Source organism: Drosophila virilis, chromosome 3, assembly GCF_030788295.1.
Source record: "Drosophila virilis strain 15010-1051.87 chromosome 3, Dvir_AGI_RSII-ME, whole genome shotgun sequence".
In the NCBI taxonomy this organism is placed as follows: domain Eukaryota; kingdom Metazoa; phylum Arthropoda; class Insecta; order Diptera; family Drosophilidae; genus Drosophila; species Drosophila virilis.
Window position 1 is genome coordinate 27,411,815 of NC_091545.1, and position 18,880 is coordinate 27,430,694.

At 32.0% G+C, this 18,880-nt stretch overlaps 4 long non-coding RNA genes across 9 annotated transcripts; 2 read left to right on the forward strand and 2 right to left on the reverse strand.

The window, feature by feature from the left end:
* Positions 1–1,052: 1,052 nt before the first annotated feature.
* Positions 1,053–3,158, reverse strand: LOC116650453 (uncharacterized). Of its 2 annotated transcripts, none has more exons than XR_004303431.2 (3): positions 3,101–3,158; positions 1,263–1,608; positions 1,053–1,200 (listed from the first exon to the last, which is right to left on the reverse strand). It is a non-coding gene; the product is annotated as an uncharacterized lncRNA (long non-coding RNA). The 2 variants fall into 2 exon arrangements; XR_011416419.1 differs by lacking the exon at positions 3,101–3,158 and adding an exon at positions 2,800–2,953.
* Positions 3,159–3,840: 682 nt separating this feature from the next.
* LOC116650443 (uncharacterized) lies at positions 3,841–5,066 on the forward strand. Of its 2 annotated transcripts, none has more exons than XR_004303415.2 (3): positions 3,841–4,075; positions 4,143–4,802; positions 4,866–5,066. It is a non-coding gene; the product is annotated as an uncharacterized lncRNA (long non-coding RNA). The 2 variants fall into 2 exon arrangements; XR_004303414.2 differs by having other exon boundaries at positions 4,143–4,798.
* A 5,351-nt stretch (positions 5,067–10,417) lies between these two features.
* On the reverse strand, positions 10,418–12,418 carry LOC116650450 (uncharacterized). Of its 2 annotated transcripts, none has more exons than XR_004303426.2 (3): positions 12,361–12,418; positions 10,628–10,973; positions 10,418–10,565 (listed from the first exon to the last, which is right to left on the reverse strand). It is a non-coding gene; the product is annotated as an uncharacterized lncRNA (long non-coding RNA). The 2 variants fall into 2 exon arrangements; XR_011416477.1 differs by lacking the exon at positions 12,361–12,418 and adding an exon at positions 12,060–12,074.
* A 731-nt stretch (positions 12,419–13,149) lies between these two features.
* LOC116650445 (uncharacterized) lies at positions 13,150–14,840 on the forward strand. Of its 3 annotated transcripts, none has more exons than XR_004303421.2 (3): positions 13,150–13,279; positions 13,577–14,578; positions 14,640–14,840. It is a non-coding gene; the product is annotated as an uncharacterized lncRNA (long non-coding RNA). The 3 variants fall into 3 exon arrangements; XR_004303420.2 differs by having other exon boundaries at positions 13,151–13,279; positions 13,572–14,574; XR_004303419.2 differs by having other exon boundaries at positions 13,152–13,279; positions 13,577–14,574.
* The last annotated feature ends 4,040 nt before the right edge of the window (positions 14,841–18,880 follow it).

The following is an 18,880-nucleotide window of genomic DNA, read 5'->3' on the forward strand; positions in this document are numbered from 1 at the left end:
TAACAACTATTTTATACGAAAATGGAGAGGAGTCTTTCATAAATTTGCCTTGTCAACTTAATGATTATTGCTTTAACAATGAAAGGATATGGAAGATGGTTTAGTAAAAAATTCAACTTTAATAGTACCTCATTGTTACAGAAATCATTTATATATATTAATTATTAATCAAAAATGACACGAGATACTATTTTTAGACCCCGTTGGCAATTCTTAAAGCTCAGGTGTATTTAAAAATTTTGAAACGCTTAAAGCCAAATGTAAATTATTCAGATGTGTCAAACTTTTCACTTACAAATTTAGAGTCTAATGACCTATTTAGACATGAAATGTTTGATAAAATTCTCAAATTTGGAGATTCATTAAATGATTTATGTTTGCACTGCTCGTCTAAAAGTAAAGGCCCTTTAAATTCTCGCTGCCGTAAATGTGATTGTTTTATATGTGGTCAATGTGTAAGAAAAGAACATAAAAATGATCAAAAAAATATTATAGATAAGATATGTGAGCTTAGATACGACCAGCTTAGATCCATACTTGCAAAGTGTTTTTGACAATGAGTGAGACACACTCAAGAGTTGAGTAGAACTTCACGTCATTGTTCGCTAGTTTCTATTTTGGCTAGTAATGAGTATTATCAAATATTTATATCGTTAAATATCAGCATGCAAATTTTACGTGGAGCGGTGGGCTGTGGAGCAGAAATAAAATATTTAAGCATGCCATATTATATATTAACACAAATACTCTTATTCAGATGTAACTTTCTTTGTTTATTAAATTGAAAATACACGTAGTTGTAGTAGATAGTAGATGTATTTATAAATTTTAAAAATTAGTAAGTACTAATGCAGTGTGGATTAGGCCTACTGGGGATACCACATTAAAAAATAGTGGTGTGGAAAGAATTAAATAACATATTTTTGGTTAATTTAACAAACCGTACGTTTAAAAAATGCATATTCGCAAACAAGTCAATAAATATTGAGGTTTTAAAATTTAACCATTTGCGACCAGTATGCAATTTTATTTATAAATAAAACAAACATATATATATATATATATATATATGTACAGACGAGGCCTATGTAAATGTAATCCTTGGTCATGCCCAGCGAATCGATGCACTCGTAGCCTTGTAGGGCATTAAATCTGAGTCGGTTTGCTACGTCGTGCGCTCAATAAATGATTGCTGCTGGGCTGTGAAATAAAATACTAATTAGTTAGGGTGCAATTATGGTTTGGTAACGCCCTGTACAAACTTTTGCGTCGCCGCAATCGATGCTCTCTAGGCCTATTCGGTTTCTCGCCAAAAGCGCACATGGAAATGAGACGCAATTTGTTCTTGTTGCTGTCGCTCGGCGACGTATTTGTTGCAACAATCTGCGAGTGTATTAAGCTAATCAATAAACTAAGCCCACAGGCTATTAGCAGCGCACTAAGCGGATCGGCACTCTTCTACGAGTGCTGTTTATCATCGGCGGCAGCCGTGGTCACATCATCGACAACCGTTGTATTCGTTTCCCGATCGTAGACCAGTGGCGACAGGCGGTTGCTGTGCATGATGTACATATATGGCCCAATTGAGCAGTTGTGTGATGTACAGAACTACAAATAAAAAAACTTATTTGATATAAGCATGGAATGCAAAAGTGCCGCTATGTTAGGGGATGCCAACTTATGAAGAAAGCTAACCTATGGGAACATAAAGATGCCACCTTGTGAAAATAAGTAAAAGTACAATATTTACATTTTTATTGTGAGCACAATTACAAACTATTCATCTCCATGTATAGAAAGAGTGACCGATATTTTAATTATTCACTTATTTTCAGAGATTGACACTTTTATATGCTAGGCTTATAATGGGTTGGCAGGGTCTATTATAACGGTACTTTTATGTATTCAAGAAAACAGCGCAATATATACATATGTATTTTTGCATTAACATAGGATGTTATGAGAGAAATAGAAATATGAGAATTTCTCAAAATCTGTACCGATGGTTTTAATGAAATAAATAGCAAAATGATTGATAAATCGTGCTCAATATGCACAACCTCGTACATTTGGGCCCGTTTTCGAAGAAATTAAATAACAAAGTTTAAAATATGGCTGCCATTTAACAGTACGATATCTAATATTGCCTGTATGTTTTTTTGCATTAACATGGGATGTTATGAGAGAAATAGAAAATTGAGAATTTCTCAATATCTGTACCGATGATTTTAATGAAATAAATAGCAAAATAATTGATAAATCGTGCTCTATATATGCACAACTACCGTGCATTTGGGGCCGTTTTCGGAGAAATGAAACAATAAAGTTTAAAATATGGCTGCCATTTAACAGTATGATATCTAATATTGCCAGCATGTTTTTTTGCAATAACATAGGATGTAATGAAAAAAATGGAAAAATGCAATTTTTCCATAAACTGCGCTATTAAGTATGACTTAATGTTTCTCATTTTTTGCTTTGACTTATTAATTTAATTAACTATGAGTCCTTTCCGTTGTTCATGATTATATATAATTCAAATTGAATTGGTTCCCGCCCAATTCTGTACAAAATTGTTCAGCACTAATTCCAGGCAGTGATTCAGTTCTCGTACGAACTAGCAGTTCGATAGATTTTATAAATGAACTATATGAGGTTGGTTTACAATTAGTTAATTTTCTCAAAATCTGTACCGTCCATTTAGTTAAAATTAGTGCCTAAAGCCTAAAGTCACCACCGCTAATTTAACGCACATTTTAAAGTTTGATATATCAGCTGTTTATGTTAACGATACTTTACCATTTTTCACAGCATCGATAGAAATCTCGATTAGTCATCGCTAAATTCACGAAATGTTCGGGGTGAATTTACACATTATTTGCCTTTTTTGAAAGATGAGTGAAATGTGTTATCTTATGGGGAAACACACAGGGCGCGTTTCACACATTTTGCTAAAGTTGGACAGTGGACAAAGGCTTTTAAACAGTGTTACTAAATTTAGCTAAAAAAAACGTGCCTTTGAAGCTGTTTTATTTAGGGTTTACAAACTATGCAATAAACTTATCAATGAAAAATGTATCCTACTCATAGATTTTCTTACCTGTCGGCTTCGCGTGTACACCTTGCGGACAATTACAAAACACTACATCAAATAAGCTCATCACTAATCAGCTGTTTCAATCTAGAGATGATCGATAATGTTATATTTGTGTCACAGTGACAACTGTGAGCGCAGCAATTTTTTAATATATATAAGGAAACCAATTAAAATTTAATATTGTTAGGCTGTATAACAATTTTTTTTTTTTTATTTTATTAAATTTGTAGGAAACTATAGGATTACTTTTCTTTGAAAATAATGCATTTTGCAAATTTATCGTCGTCAGCCCTAAATAAGGACCAAATTTCATTCGTTTTTTATCCATTTTAAGATAAGGTAAAAACGTTCGCACAAATTTAAACGATTTTTGTAAGTGAGGCTGTGCAGTTGCAAGTTCAAAATAACAGCCAGGTACACATCATTTTCATAGTTCTTAGCTTTGTAGCCAGTACGAAAGGAACAGCCTGAGTACAGGCCTGTGACAAAGTAAAAATAAAAATAAACATTAAAAAGTATATCTTCGTGTAAAGTGAATACAAATTAAGCCATTAGCATTGATCCAGTCATTTGTTATATCGTCGTAGTAATCTCTTTTTCGGTGTCAATCTTTTAAGTAAATAACGACCAAAATGTAGACCCTTGCTTTACTATCTGTGCATGTCATTGGATGATTTTTGTCGCTGTTACTTTTGAAAAGTGTAACAGCAGTAACTAGTTACTTTTAAATACTAAACAGGTTGAGTAAATAGCGCTCGTCCCTAATTCAAGCCATAACAAATTGACAATGACAAAACATGTAACAAATTCTTCTAAATCGCAATCCGACATAAGTAGATGGCTTTTTTGATGTTTCCAAAGCTAACCCACCCTGTGTTTGTTTTATATTCTCATCCTCTTCTTAACTTAGACTCCCTATGGCATCATCTGAACGGCATAGATTTTCCTCCCCTGCATCAGTAAGCTAAAGGTTATAACGTGAGTATAAGTTATAGCATTCACATAAATATGACAATATATAATAGTGCATTCATTATTTTGACAGGTATACAAATATCCAATCACGCGAAATAAGATAACAGAAAGTCAATATGTACACTGACACAACTTCAAATTGAAGCATATATTTTGAAAACAAATGTGGATCAAACGATCCACAAAATATATATTTATCTTACCCGTTGCACACAATATCACATAAGTTTATGGTCTCATCAACTGAGAAATACATAAGTATTCTAATATCGTTTAAAAAATTGTAAACAAACACAGCCTGGAGACAACATCGACATAAGCCGTAATTAAACGATCTTCTTATGACATAAAAATTGAGTCCCTAACATCATTCCACAGTATGACACAGTTAAAACTTCGGCTGATTAAATGCAAAGATATTAGTCCTGTGCGACCAATCCATTCAATAATAGTTTAAATTCGTTTTGACCGACGACTTTTAAGCATAGGCAACAGCGAGGTCTGAGAACTTAAGTGATACTCGGTTGCGCAAGAGACAGGATACTTATTTGCGCAAGAGACAGGGCGTGGAAGCGATTGATTATTGGGTTGTGATATGCAAATACATGCAGATTCATACATACATATACATATGTATATGGTACATATGTAGGTACATATGTGGCTGACAGGGGAAAGGACGCATATGCGAACGAAAAAAAGTTAAATATGAATATACATATGAATGTATGTATGTATATATATATAACCGAATCTTCATAATTTTCATTAATGTAAATCCCTTATTTTTCAGTTGTCATCTGTCAGACACGCGAAAAAAGCCACCATACAGTCATCGTAACACTGTATCTATGAAAATTATGCTGATCTACCAGACAGGCTGCTCCAGTGTGGCCAAATTAAAAATATTTTAACGCCGCTTTTATGTTTTTAAGCACAGAACCTAATAAAATTAAATGCAGAATTGCAAAAATTAAATTATTTACTGCCTACATACATTTGTTTTTGAATTTTAATTTATAATATTGGTAAACCAAGGGGTTAAAATATTAGTTTTTCACCATTCCATAAATATCTAAATTTAGCGATGATGGCCCCGAAAACCGCATATACATTATTAAGACCTATAGTTTCACCTAGCCAACTGTGAACATTTGAATCAAATCGTCGGTACCATTTTTAAGATATTTGGAAAAGAGTCCAACAATCCCATGTCAGCCCCACATAAAATGACCGCAAAAAAACAACCTTCTTATTTCTTAACTCAGAGGCAATGGCCCTCAATGCACGCTATACCCTCTTGTAGATACATATTTTAAGAAACTTTAGGCACTAAATTTAAGTAAATGGACGGTACAGATTTTCAGAAAATTAATTAATTGTAAACCAACCTCATATAGTTCATTCATAAAGTCTATCGAACTGCTATTTCCTACGTGAACTGAATCACTGCCTGGCATCAGTGTTGAACAATTTTGTACAGAATTGGGCGGGATCCAATCCAATTTGAATAATATGTTACCATGAAAAAACGAAAAGGACTCACAGTTAATTAAATTAATAAGTCAAAGCAAATTATATGAGTAATATTAAGTCATACTTAACAGCGCAGTTTATGGAAAAATTGCATTGCATTGCAATTGAAAAATTGCTGGCAAAATTAGATATCATACTGTTAAATGGCAGCCATCTTTTAATCTTTATTATTTTATTTCTCCGAAAACGGCCCCAAATGCACGGAAGTTGTGCATATTGAGCACGATTTATTAATCATTTTGCTAGTTATTTTATTAAAATCATCGGTACAGATTTTGATAAATTCTCATTTTTCTATTTCTCTCATACAATCCCATGTTAATGCAAAAAAACATGCCGGCAATATTAGATATCATACTGTTAAATGGCAGCCATATTTTAATCATTATTATTTTGTTTCTCCGAAAACGGCCCCAAATGCACGGAAGTTGTGCATATTGAGCACGATTTATCAATCATTTTGGTAGTTATTTCATTAAAATCATCGGTACAGATTTTGAGAAATTCTCAGTTTTCTATTTCTCTCATAACATCCTATGTTAATGCAAAAAAACATATGTATATATTGCGCTGTTTTCTTGAATACATAAAAGTACCGTTATAATAGACCCTGCCAACCCATTATAAGCCTAGCATATAAAAGTGTCAATCTCTGAAAATAAGTGAATAATTAAAATATCGGTCACTCTTTCTATACATGGAGATGAATAGTTTGTAATTGGGCTCACAATAAAAATGTATTTTATCGTCTCTATTTGTCTCTATATTTATATATACACAGATAATAATACAAATTGTAGAATGTTTTAACAACTATATAAAGTATTTATATTATATAAATAACACGTTTGTTAATATTCATCGTCTTGTGTACTTTTACTTATTTTCACAAGGTGGCATCTTTATGTTCCCATAGGTTAGCTTTCTTCATAAGTTGGCAGCCTCTAACATAGCGGCACTTTTGCATTCCATGCTATTTAATTTAAACGAAATTTGTATACATATTTAAACATATGTATATATTTACAACATTTGTTATTTATTTGCTTATATTTTAATCTAACAAGTTTGAAATGGTTCCAGGAAACGCAAAACGGTAAGATTTTATTTAGTGACTGATTGTGTTCTCCTTTTTATAGCCTGAACCCATTAAAAATGGGTAAAAGAGGTATAATGTATTTGTGTATGTAACAGGCAGAAGAAAGGATCTTCAACCACTTAAAGTATGTATTCTTGATCAGCATCAATAGCCTAGTCGATCCAGCCATGTGCGTCTGTCTGTCCGTCTGTGCTTCTGTCTGTCCGTCCGTATGTATGCACGCGTCGAATTAAAAACCTATGAGCTCCTTTTGTCCGCAAGTAGCTTCCTTTATATCAGGTAACTTTCATTCTATAGCTATAGCTTTGTTTGTTGTTGGTAGGAACGGTATCCCCTAGCTGTGCACTCCCACTCCACTAAAGCATTCTTAATTGTTTGTTACCTAAAAGCTATTGAAAATAAATGACCATTTTTGGCAAACGAACTGGTAAATAAAGGAATTTTTAATTTTGACATAACTTAGTCGTTAGTACATTTTTAAAATTTTTGGAATTGTACTAAAAATAGATAACAAAATTGTTGTTTAACTTATTCGATTTAATTTTACCATTAATATATTAAAAATTTTTTAAGGACAATCTTTCTTGGACTTCGTGATGCCATAAGAGGAGCCATTGCCAGAAACATAATACCTCGAGTTGGAAATTTTAGTCCAACTGATTTTCAATCTATATTACTTATTGTTAACAATAAGTTTATAGAGCGAAATTGGACACATTTTCAACTGGCAGATAATGTTAAGAATCGAAAAATTATTACGAAAAGTTTTAAACGCATAAGTAATCATAAAGCTTTAATATTTTTTATAACCCTAATTGGTGAGTTGTTTTACCAGTTTCAGGCTGCCTACTCAAAAGAACGCCAGGACGTATCTAACGGTAGTAATCATGTAAGCAGTAAACTAGAAATTAGCAATTATATAAGTGATATGTCTAGCATAGAAAATGATAGTTCTAATTATAGTCTTAATGAGCCTACAAATTGTCCGTCTGAGTTTAATAATGACGCATGCTTTGTCGAAGCGACATTAAAATGCTTTCGGAAAAAATACTACAATGTTCATGATAGCTTAAACAGAGAAGTTCAGTTAGTTAGTAATTTGAAAGGATGCCACGGAGCACTTTCAGGTTCCAGCAATTTGCATACTGAAATCAGTATCCAAGAATTTATGACCACGTTAAATCAATTGTGTGCGATATTTAAAAAAAAAAAAGCATTGAACACATTATTCGAGAAGCATACACTTCTCATTACAACGCATGTGTTTTGTTTTTCAAGTCAATTAGACTTAAATAATATTGGAGAATTACAAAAATTGTTACGAAATATTGCAATCATTCTTCTTTTTCCATATGTTAATAATATTGTGGATGATGCCATTTATTATTTTACTAAATATTGTAAAGAGCCATCCACATTTTATTTGATAGACAGTATAAAATTGGGAGAAAGTAAGGAAGTTGTCGATGATCCAACTGCCCATTGCCGAAAAAGGTCCATTTATATTTATTTAAGTCCAGAAATGCTGGATCTAATTTTAAATAAATACCTTGTTCACGCAACTTTTTGGACCAATATTATACGTAATTTTATTGAGAAATCCAATAAAAGACCCAGTAATGGGCCTATAGAATCATTCTTTAAAACACTTATATATAGTGCTATAAAGACAAATAATAAAAACGGCTAAAAGCCAGGACGATTTATCCGTAAGCTGGATGAGTTGTCAAAGTCCATTGCTAGACTAGTTGAACTTGCAAAACCGGGTATTGTGGAACCGTTTAGTGAACTAGTTGTAAGGCCTACAAAAAATAAATATTAATAAAAAACTGAGAAACGGTTCGATGAAATGTCAAACAAGCGAAAACTTTCCAAGCACAAGGAAAGTTGGAAAAAATCGCTTAATAAAAGACTATACTTTTAGTATATTCCTACTGGAATGTTTAAAAAAGATTTTTCTACAATATTAAAAATTCAAGAACAAAGTCACGAAGCATCCATATGCCATGACCATTCCTACATAATCGTAGAAAACAAATGTGCTTTTAAAATGGAAGGAAAATATAAAAGAGATTTGTCCATTTTAAAACAGCATAGTGAGTTAAACATTGATTCAGAATTGTAAATTTTAAGTTGTGAATCATTGTTTAAATGTGTGCACGGCGATTCAAATTCCGTTTCATTTCATTTCCGCCGTTTCATGCACTACCTTACTATTAAGGATTTATTTTCATTAAATGGCCGAAATTGGTTAACAAACTTAATTGTGGATGCTGCTTAACAACTATTTTATACGAAAATGGAGAGGAGTCTTTCATAAATTTGCCTTGTCAACTTAATGATTATTGCTTTAACAATGAAAGGATATGGAAGATGGTTTAGTAAAAAATTCAACTTTAATAGTACCTCATTGTTACAGAAATCATTTATATATATTAATTATTAATCAAAAATGACACGAGATACTATTTTTAGACCCCGTTGGCAATTCTTAAAGCTCAGGTGTATTTAAAAATTTTGAAACGCTTAAAGCCAAATGTAAATTATTCAGATGTGTCAAACTTTTCACTTACAAATTTAGAGTCTAATGACCTATTTAGACATGAAATGTTTGATAAAATTCTCAAATTTGGAGATTCATTAAATGATTTATGTTTGCACTGCTCGTCTAAAAGTAAAGGCCCTTTAAATTCTCGCTGCCGTAAATGTGATTGTTTTATATGTGGTCAATGTGTAAGAAAAGAACATAAAAATGATCAAAAAAATATTATAGATAAGATATGTGAGCTTAGATACGACCAGCTTAGATCCATACTTGCAAAGTGTTTTTGACAATGAGTGAGACACACTCAAGAGTTGAGTAGAACTTCACGTCATTGTTCGCTAGTTTCTATTTTGGCTAGTAATGAGTATTATCAAATATTTATATCGTTTAATATCAGCATGCAAATTTTACGTGGAGCTGTGGGCTGTGGAGCAGAAATAAAATATTTAAGCATGCCATATTATATATTAACACAAATACTCTTATTCAGATGTAACTTTCTTTGTTTATTAAATTGAAAATACACGTAGTTGTAGTAGATAGTAGATGTATTTATAAATTTTAAAAATTAGTAAGTACTAATGCAGTGTGGATTAGGCCTACTGGGGATACCACATTAAAAAATAGTGGTGTGGAAAGAATTAAATAACATATTTTTGGTTAATTTAACAAACCGTACGTTTAAAAAATGCATATTCGCAAACAAGTCAATAAATATTGAGGTTTTAAAATTTAACCATTTGCGACCAGTATGCAATTTTATTTATAAATAAAGCAAACACGTTTTTAAATAAATATGTATGTGGTTTAGTCTATGGAAAAATGTATACATGATATACTTGTACAAGCTTAAAATTACTATTACTAATTTCAGCTATTAACATTTTGTAAGTGGAATATAGAAAGTGACGGGAAAGTAATATTCTTAATACTTATACAAAATACAATATGTGTTGCGTTAGCTTTATGCTCATTTTCTCCGCATTCCATTACAAACTCAAATATAAGACAATTACAATTATAGTTTGAAGGATTACATTTACATAGGCCTCGTCTGTACATATATATATAAATATATACATATATATATTTATGTATGTATACATGTGTTTGTATTTTGCAATACAATACAGTACAACATACAGTATATATATATATATATACATATATATATATATATATATGTACAGACGAGGCCTATGTAAATGTAATCCTTGGTCATGCCCAGCGAATCGATGCACTCGTAGCCTTGTAGGGCATTAAATCTGAGTCGGTTTGCTACGTCGTGCGCTCAATAAATGATTGCTGCTGGGCTGTGAAATAAAATACTAATTAGTTAGGGTGCAATTATGGTTTGGTAACGCCCTGTACAAACTTTTGCGTCGCCGCAATCGATGCTCTCTAGGCCTATTCGGTTTCTCGCCAAAAGCGCACATGGAAATGAGACGCAATTTGTTCTTGTTGCTGTCGCTCGGCGACGTATTTGTTGCAACAATCTGCGAGTGTATTAAGCTAATCAATAAACTAAGCCCACAGGCTATTAGCAGCGCACTAAGCGGATCGGCACTCTTCTACGAGTGCTGTTTATCATCGGCGGCAGCCGTGGTCACATCATCGACAACCGTTGTATTCGTTTCCCGATCGTAGACCAGTGGCGACAGGCGGTTGCTGTGCATGATGTACATATATGGCCCAATTGAGCAGTTGTGTGATGTACAGAACTACAAATAAAAAAACTTATTTGATATAAGCATGGAATGCAAAAGTGCCGCTATGTTAGGGGATGCCAACTTATGAAGAAAGCTAACCTATGGGAACATAAAGATGCCACCTTGTGAAAATAAGTAAAAGTACACATGACGATGAATATTATCTAAAAATGTTATTTATATAAAATAAATAGTTAGTATAGTCGTTAAAACATTCTTCAATTTGTATTATTATCTGTGTATATATAAATATAGATACAATATTTACATTTTTATTGTGAGCACAATTACAAACTATTCATCTCCATGTATAGAAAGAGTGACCGATATTTTAATTATTCACTTATTTTCAGAGATTGACACTTTTATATGCTAGGCTTATAATGGGTTGGCAGGGTCTATTATAACGGTACTTTTATGTATTCAAGAAAACAGCGCAATATATACATATGTATTTTTGCATTAACATAGGATGTTATGAGAGAAATAGAAAATTGAGAATTTCTCAATATCTGTACCGATGATTTTAATGAAATAAATAGCAAAATAATTGATAAATCGTGCTCTATATATGCACAACTACCGTGCATTTGGGGCCGTTTTCGGAGAAATGAAACAATAAAGTTTAAAATATGGCTGCCATTTAACAGTATGATATCTAATATTGCCAGCATGTTTTTTTGCAATAACATAGGATGTAATGAAAAAAATGGAAAAATGCAATTTTTCCATAAACTGCGCTATTAAGTATGACTTAATGTTTCTCATTTTTTGCTTTGACTTATTAATTTAATTAACTATGAGTCCTTTTGCGTTGTTCATGATTATATATAATTCAAATTGAATTGGTTCCCGCCCAATTCTGTACAAAATTGTTCAGCACTAATTCCAGGCAGTGATTCAGTTCTCGTACGAACTAGCAGTTCGATAGATTTTATGAATGAACTATATGAGGTTGGTTTACAATTAGTTAATTTTCTCAAAATCTGTACCGTCCATTTAGTTAAAATTAGTGCCTAAAGCCTAAAGTCACCACCGCTAATTTAACGCACATTTTAAAGTTTGATATATCAGCTGTTTATGTTAACGATACTTTACCATTTTTCACAGCATCGATAGAAATCTCGATTAGTCATCGCTAAATTCACGAAATGTTCGGGGTGAATTTACACATTATTTGCCTGTTTTGAAAGATGAGTGAAATGTGTTATCTTATGGGGAAACACACAGGGCGCGTTTCACACATTTTGCTAAAGTTGGACAGTGGACAAAGGCTTTTAGACAGTGTTACTAAATTTAGCTAAAAAAAACGTGCCTTTGAAGCTGTTTTATTTAGGGTTTACAAACTATGCAATAAACTTATCAATGAAAAATGTATCCTACTCATAGATTTTCTTACCTGTCGGCTTCGCGTGTACACCTTGCGGACAATTACAAAACACTACATCAAATAAGCTCATCACTAATCAGCTGTGTCAATCTAGAGATGATCGATAATGTTATATTTGTGTCACAGTGACAACTGTGACAGTTACATATAACAGCGACTTTTACTTGACCTTTGGGCGCGCAGCAATTTTTTAATATATATAAGGAAACCAATTAAAATTTAATATTGTTAGGCTGTATAACAATTTTTTTTTTTTTATTTTATTAAATTTGTAGGAAACTATAGGATTACTTTTCTTTGAAAATAATGCATTTTGCAAATTTGTCGTCGTCAGCCCTAAATAAGGACCAAATTTCATTCGTTTTTTATCCATTTTAAGATAAGGTAAAAACGTTCGCACAAATTTAAACGATTTTTGTAAGTGAGGCTGTGCAGTTGCAAGTTCAAAATAACAGCCAGGTACACATCATTTTCATAGTTCTTAGCTTTGTAGCCAGTACGAAAGGAACAGCCTGAGTACAGGCCTGTGACAAAGTAAAAATAAAAATAAACATTAAAAAGTATATCTTCGTGTAAAGTGAATACAAATTAAGCCATTAGCATTGATCCAGTCATTTGTTATATCGTCGTAGTAATCTCTTTTTCGGTGTCAATCTTTTAAGTAAATAACGACCAAAATGTAGACCCTTGCTTTACTATCTGTGCATGTCATTGGATGATTTTTGTCGCTGTTACTTTTGAAAAGTGTAACAGCAGTAACTAGTTACTTTTAAATACTAAACAGGTTGAGTAAATAGCGCTCGTCCCTAATTCAAGCCATAACAAATTGACAATGACAAACATTTGTAAAGTGTAATACCGGAAACTAAATTAAATAAATGCTATTCCATTGGTTAATTGGCATGGTATAAAATAAAACATATGAACAGTTAAGTTTATATTTCAAATAGAAAAGCGTTTAGTGAAATACATATGTAAAAACACAAATTTGAACAATTAATATCTAAGAAGTGATCTACATCCAAAATGATTCTTACAAATTTAATGAAAAGGGCTTTTACCTTCAATTTTTAATTTGCGGTTGACATATTGCTGTATAACTGTATACATTTTTGTATACATATTTATGCAACCTGATTTTAATAAATGAGTTATTAATTGTTCAATTTAATAATTTTATTTTAATTTTTAATTTTAATATTCTGTAACATATTTTTCAGTACAGTAGCCTGCTAACACAACACAGGGGATTCCTGCAAGTCGAGGTAGTAGATTGGTGCTAGAGCTTATTGGCTCTCAGGCATGGAGACCCCTACCAATGTGTTTTATAGGGACATTTTACATGGGCCTGTCATAGGAAGGCGGTAATTGACATGTCTAGCTTTAGAGATGTTGATGCTGATTTCAATGGCCATCATAATAACCCTTCACAAGGTTAACGTTTAATTAATTTACTAGGACAAGGTCGCCTTGGTGCATCTGTAATTTTTTAATGAATTCTATTATAACTTATGCAGGCATACATATGTGTCATCTGCAGCTACGCATGCACCTTACATTATGTGTACATAGTTATTTACTACATATGTAAAGCATTTTTTTTCTCAGTCTGGGTGAGCTTTAATCCTTAAGGAGCTTCCTTTTTTGTTTAAAGTGATAATTAAGACGATGTCTATTCTATATTCAACCCGCAAGTGTCGGAAGACAGAGGTCAAAGTTTTTAGGAAAATCATTAAAAAGGCATTATTATTTTTCACAAATAAAAAGAACATTCATAATAAACAAAATTAAAAAAAAAAACACAATTAAAATTAATGAAAATTAATGAGGTTACAATAAATCAAATATTCTCTTGCATTAGTTCTTATATTAGCTACAAGGCTGTCATCACTATATTTTGACAGGCGTAAAGCAGCATTAAACTAGTTATATACATATATATGTAGGTATGTACATGTTTTTTTTTTAAATAATTAAAGCAAAAGGGTTTCTTTCAAATGAGGCTAGATTACTGAGTTTTATTACTTTGTTCAATAAAGTATTATTTGCGCAAGAGACAGGGCGTGGAAGCGATTGATTATTGGGTTGTGATATGCAAATACATGCAGATTCATACATACATATACATATGTATATGGTACATATGTAGGTACATATGTGGCTGACAGGGGAAAGGACGCATATGCGAACGAAAAAAAGTTAAATATGAATATACATATGAATGTATGTATGTATATATATAACCGAATCTTCATAATTTTCATTGATGTAAATCCCTTATTTTTCAGTTGTCATCTGTCAGACACGCGAAAAAAGCCACCATACAGTCATCGTAACACTGTATCTATGAAAATTATGCTGATCTACCAGACAGGCTGCTCCAGTGTGGCCAAATTAAAAATATTTTAACGCCGCTTTTATGTTTTTAAGCACAGAACCTAATAAAATTAAATGCAGAATTGCAAAAATTAAATTATTTACTGCCTACATACATTTGTTTTTGAATTTTAATTTATAATATTGGTAAACCAAGGGGTTAAAATATTAGTTTTTCACCATTCCATAAATATCTAAATTTAGCGATGATGGCCCCGAAAACCGTATATATATTATTAAGACCTATAGTTTCACCTAGCCAACTGTGAACATTTGAATCAAATCGTCGGTACCATTTTTAAGATATTTGGAAAAGAGTCCAACAATCCCATGTCAGCCCCACATAAAATGACCGCAAAAAAACAACCTTCTTATTTCTTAACTCAGAGGCAATGGCCCTCAATGCACGCTATACCCTCTTGTAGATACATATTTTAAGAAACTTTAGGCACTAAATTTAAGTAAATGGACGGTACAGATTTTCAGAAAATTAATTAATTGTAAACCAACCTCATATAGTTCATTCATAAAGTCTATCGAACTGCTATTTCCTACGTGAACTGAATCACTGCCTGGCATCAGTGTTGAACAATTTTGTACAGAATTGGGCGGGATCCAATCCAATTTGAATAATATGTTACCATGAAAAAACGAAAAGGACTCACAGTTAATTAAATTAATAAGTCAAAGCAAATTATATGAGTAATATTAAGTCATACTTAACAGCGCAGTTTACGGAAAAATTGCATTGCATTGCAATTGAAAAATTGCTGGCAAAATTAAATATCATACTGTTAAATGGCAGCCATCTTTTAATCTTTATTATTTTATTTCTCCGAAAACGGCCCCAAATGCACGGAAGTTGTGCATATTGAGCACGATTTATTAATCATTTTGCTAGTTATTTTATTAAAATCATCGGTACAGATTTTGAGAAATTCTCAGTTTTCTATTTCTCTCATACAATTCCATGTTAATGCAAAAAAACATGCTGGCAATATTAGATATCATACTGTTAAATGCCAGCCATATTTTAATCTTTATTATTTTCTTTCTCCGAAAACGGCCCCAAATGCACGGAAGTTGTGCATATTGAGCACGATTTATCAATCATTTTGGTAGTTATTTCATTAAAATCATCGGTACAGATTTTGAGAAATTCTCAGTTTTCTATTTCTCTCATAACATCCTATGTTAATGCAAAAAAACATATGTATATATTGCGCTGTTTTCTTGAATACATAAAAGTACCGTTATAATAGACCCTGCCAACCCATTATAAGCCTAGCATATAAAAGTGTCAATCTCTGAAAATAAGTGAATAATTAAAATATCGGTCACTCTTTCTATACATGGAGATGAATAGTTTGTAATTGGGCTCACAATAAAAATGTATTTTATCGTCTCTATTTGTCTCTATATTTATATATACACAGATAATAATACAAATTGTAGAATGTTTTAACAACTATATAAAGTATTTATATTATATAAATAACACGTTTGTTAATATTCATCGTCTTGTGTACTTTTACTTATTTTCACAAGGTGGCATCTTTATGTTCCCATAGGTTAGCTTTCTTCATAAGTTGGCAGCCTCTAACATAGCGGCACTTTTGCTTTCCATGCTATTTAATTTAAACGAAATTTGTATACATATTTAAACATATGTATATATTTACAACATTTGTTATTTATTTGTTTATATTTTAATCTAACAAGTTTGAAATGGTTCCAGGAAACGCAAAACGGTAAGATTTTATTTAGTGACTGATTGTGTTCTCCTTTTTATAGCCTGAACCCATTAAAAATGGGTAAAAGAGGTATAATATTTGTGTATGTAACAGGCAGAAGAAAGGATCTTCAACCACTTAAAGTATGTATTCTTGATCAGCATCAATAGCCTAGTCGATCCAGCCATGTGCGTCTGTCTGTCCGTCTGTGCTTCTGTCTGTCCGTCCGTATGTATGCACGCGTCGAATTAAAAACCTATGAGCTCCTTTTGTCCGCAAGTAGCTTCCTTTATATCAGGTAACTTTCATTCTATAGCTATAGCTTTGTTTGTTGTTGGTAGGAACGGTATCCCCTAGCTGTGCACTCCCACTCCACTAGAGCATTCTTAATTGTTTGTTACCTAAAAGCTATTGAAAATAAATGACCATTTTTGGCAAACGAACTGGTAAATAAAGGAATTTTTAATTTTGACATAACTTAGTCGTTAGTACATTTTTAAAATTTTTGGAATTGTACTAAAAATAGATAACAAAATTGTTGTTTAACTTATTCGATTTAATTTTACCATTAATATATTAAAAATTTTTTAAGGACAATCTTTCTTGGACTTCGTGATGCCATAACAGAAGCCATTGCCAGAAACATAATACCTCGAGTTGGAAATTTTAGTCCAACTGATTTTCAATCTATATTACTTATTGTTAACAATAAGTTTATAGAGCGAAATTGGACACATTTTCAACTGGCAGATAATGTTAAGAATCGAAAAATTATTACGAAAAGTTTTAAACGCATAAGTAATCATAAAGCTTTAATATTTTTTATAACCCTAATTGGTGAGTTGTTTTACCAGTTTCAGGCTGCCTACTCAAAAGAACGCCAGGACGTATCTAACGGTAGTAATCATGTAAGCAGTAAACTAGAAATTAGCAATTATATTAGTGATATGTCTAGCATAGAAAATGATAGTTCTAATTATAGTCTTAATGAGCCTACAAATTGTCCGTCTGAGTTTAATAATGACGCATGCTTTGTCGAAGCGACATTAAAATGCTTTCGGAAAAAATACTACAATGTTCATGATAGCTTAAACAGAGAAGTTCAGTTAGTTAGTAATTTGAAAGGATGCCACGGAGCACTTTCAGGTTCCAGCAATTTGCATACTGAAATCAGTATCCAAGAATTTATGACCACGTTAAATCAATTGTGTGCGATATTTAAAAAAAAAAAAGCATTGAACACATTATTCGAGAAGCATACACTTCTCATTACAACGCATGTGTTTTGTTTTTCAAGTCAATTAGACTTAACAAAAATTTTTTTGCTGCACATGGTTACTGCAAAGATCCGTCATGCAACTACTTTTTGTTCCATGGGACACTTGACGCTGTTGTAAGTGTATACACAAGCAGCCACATATCCCCCATACAATTGGCCTTAAAAAGTCAACGCAGTGCAGAGCAATAAATAGATTTATAGAAAAGGCTTCCAATATAAACACTTCTCCGTTTGAATATAGATCAAAAAAATTGGTAATGATCAGATTACTAATGAGAAACTAACCTTTTATAGAATTTAATTTCGGAGGATAATGGAAAATATGATTTTGACAAAGATCCATTTAAAGATACTTTCGATATGTTTTCTAATGGGTATGCCAACTTTATTCAGTTACTTTCTAAGAAACTAGAAATATTTTTATGGGACAGACAACATATAAGTATGTTGTTGACCCATTTAAAACTACGGACACTGCATATTGACGCGACTGGGAATGTAGTACAGCCAATGAACTTTATCAAAAAACGTACATTTTTATATTGATTGGTTGCTCATATTCCAGAGCTTCGAATCGTTTTTCCTGTCTCCTGCGATTCTCTCCAATCATAAATCGTCAGAAATAGGCAGATTTTTATGTGAGCTGCGGGAGTTCTGATAAAAAAATAAATTTAAAATGGCTTATTTGCCAAAGAATAATTACTGATGTTAGTTTTGCTTAAAAGAATATAACAGCATTGATCTTGCAACGTACAATGATATTTGTTTTAGTTTTTTGTATAATTTAAATCGCACATTTCCAAAAGTATGCGTTCAATTTTGTACGAGCCACTACAGCAAAATTATGTGTCTCAACATATATGAAGCAGTTGGTTTGGACAATATTGATCTCAATTCATTTTTAAGAAATTCCTTGGGTTGTGCAAATTCCATAAATAATATTGGAGAATTACAAAAATTGTTACGAAATATTGCAATCATTCTTCTTTTTCCATATGTTAATAATATTGTGGATGATGCCATTTATTATTTTACTAAATATTGTAAAGAGCCATCCACATTTTATTTGATAGACAGTATAAAATTGGGAGAAAGTAAGGAAGTTGTCGATGATCCAACTTTTCTGCCCATTGCCGAAAAA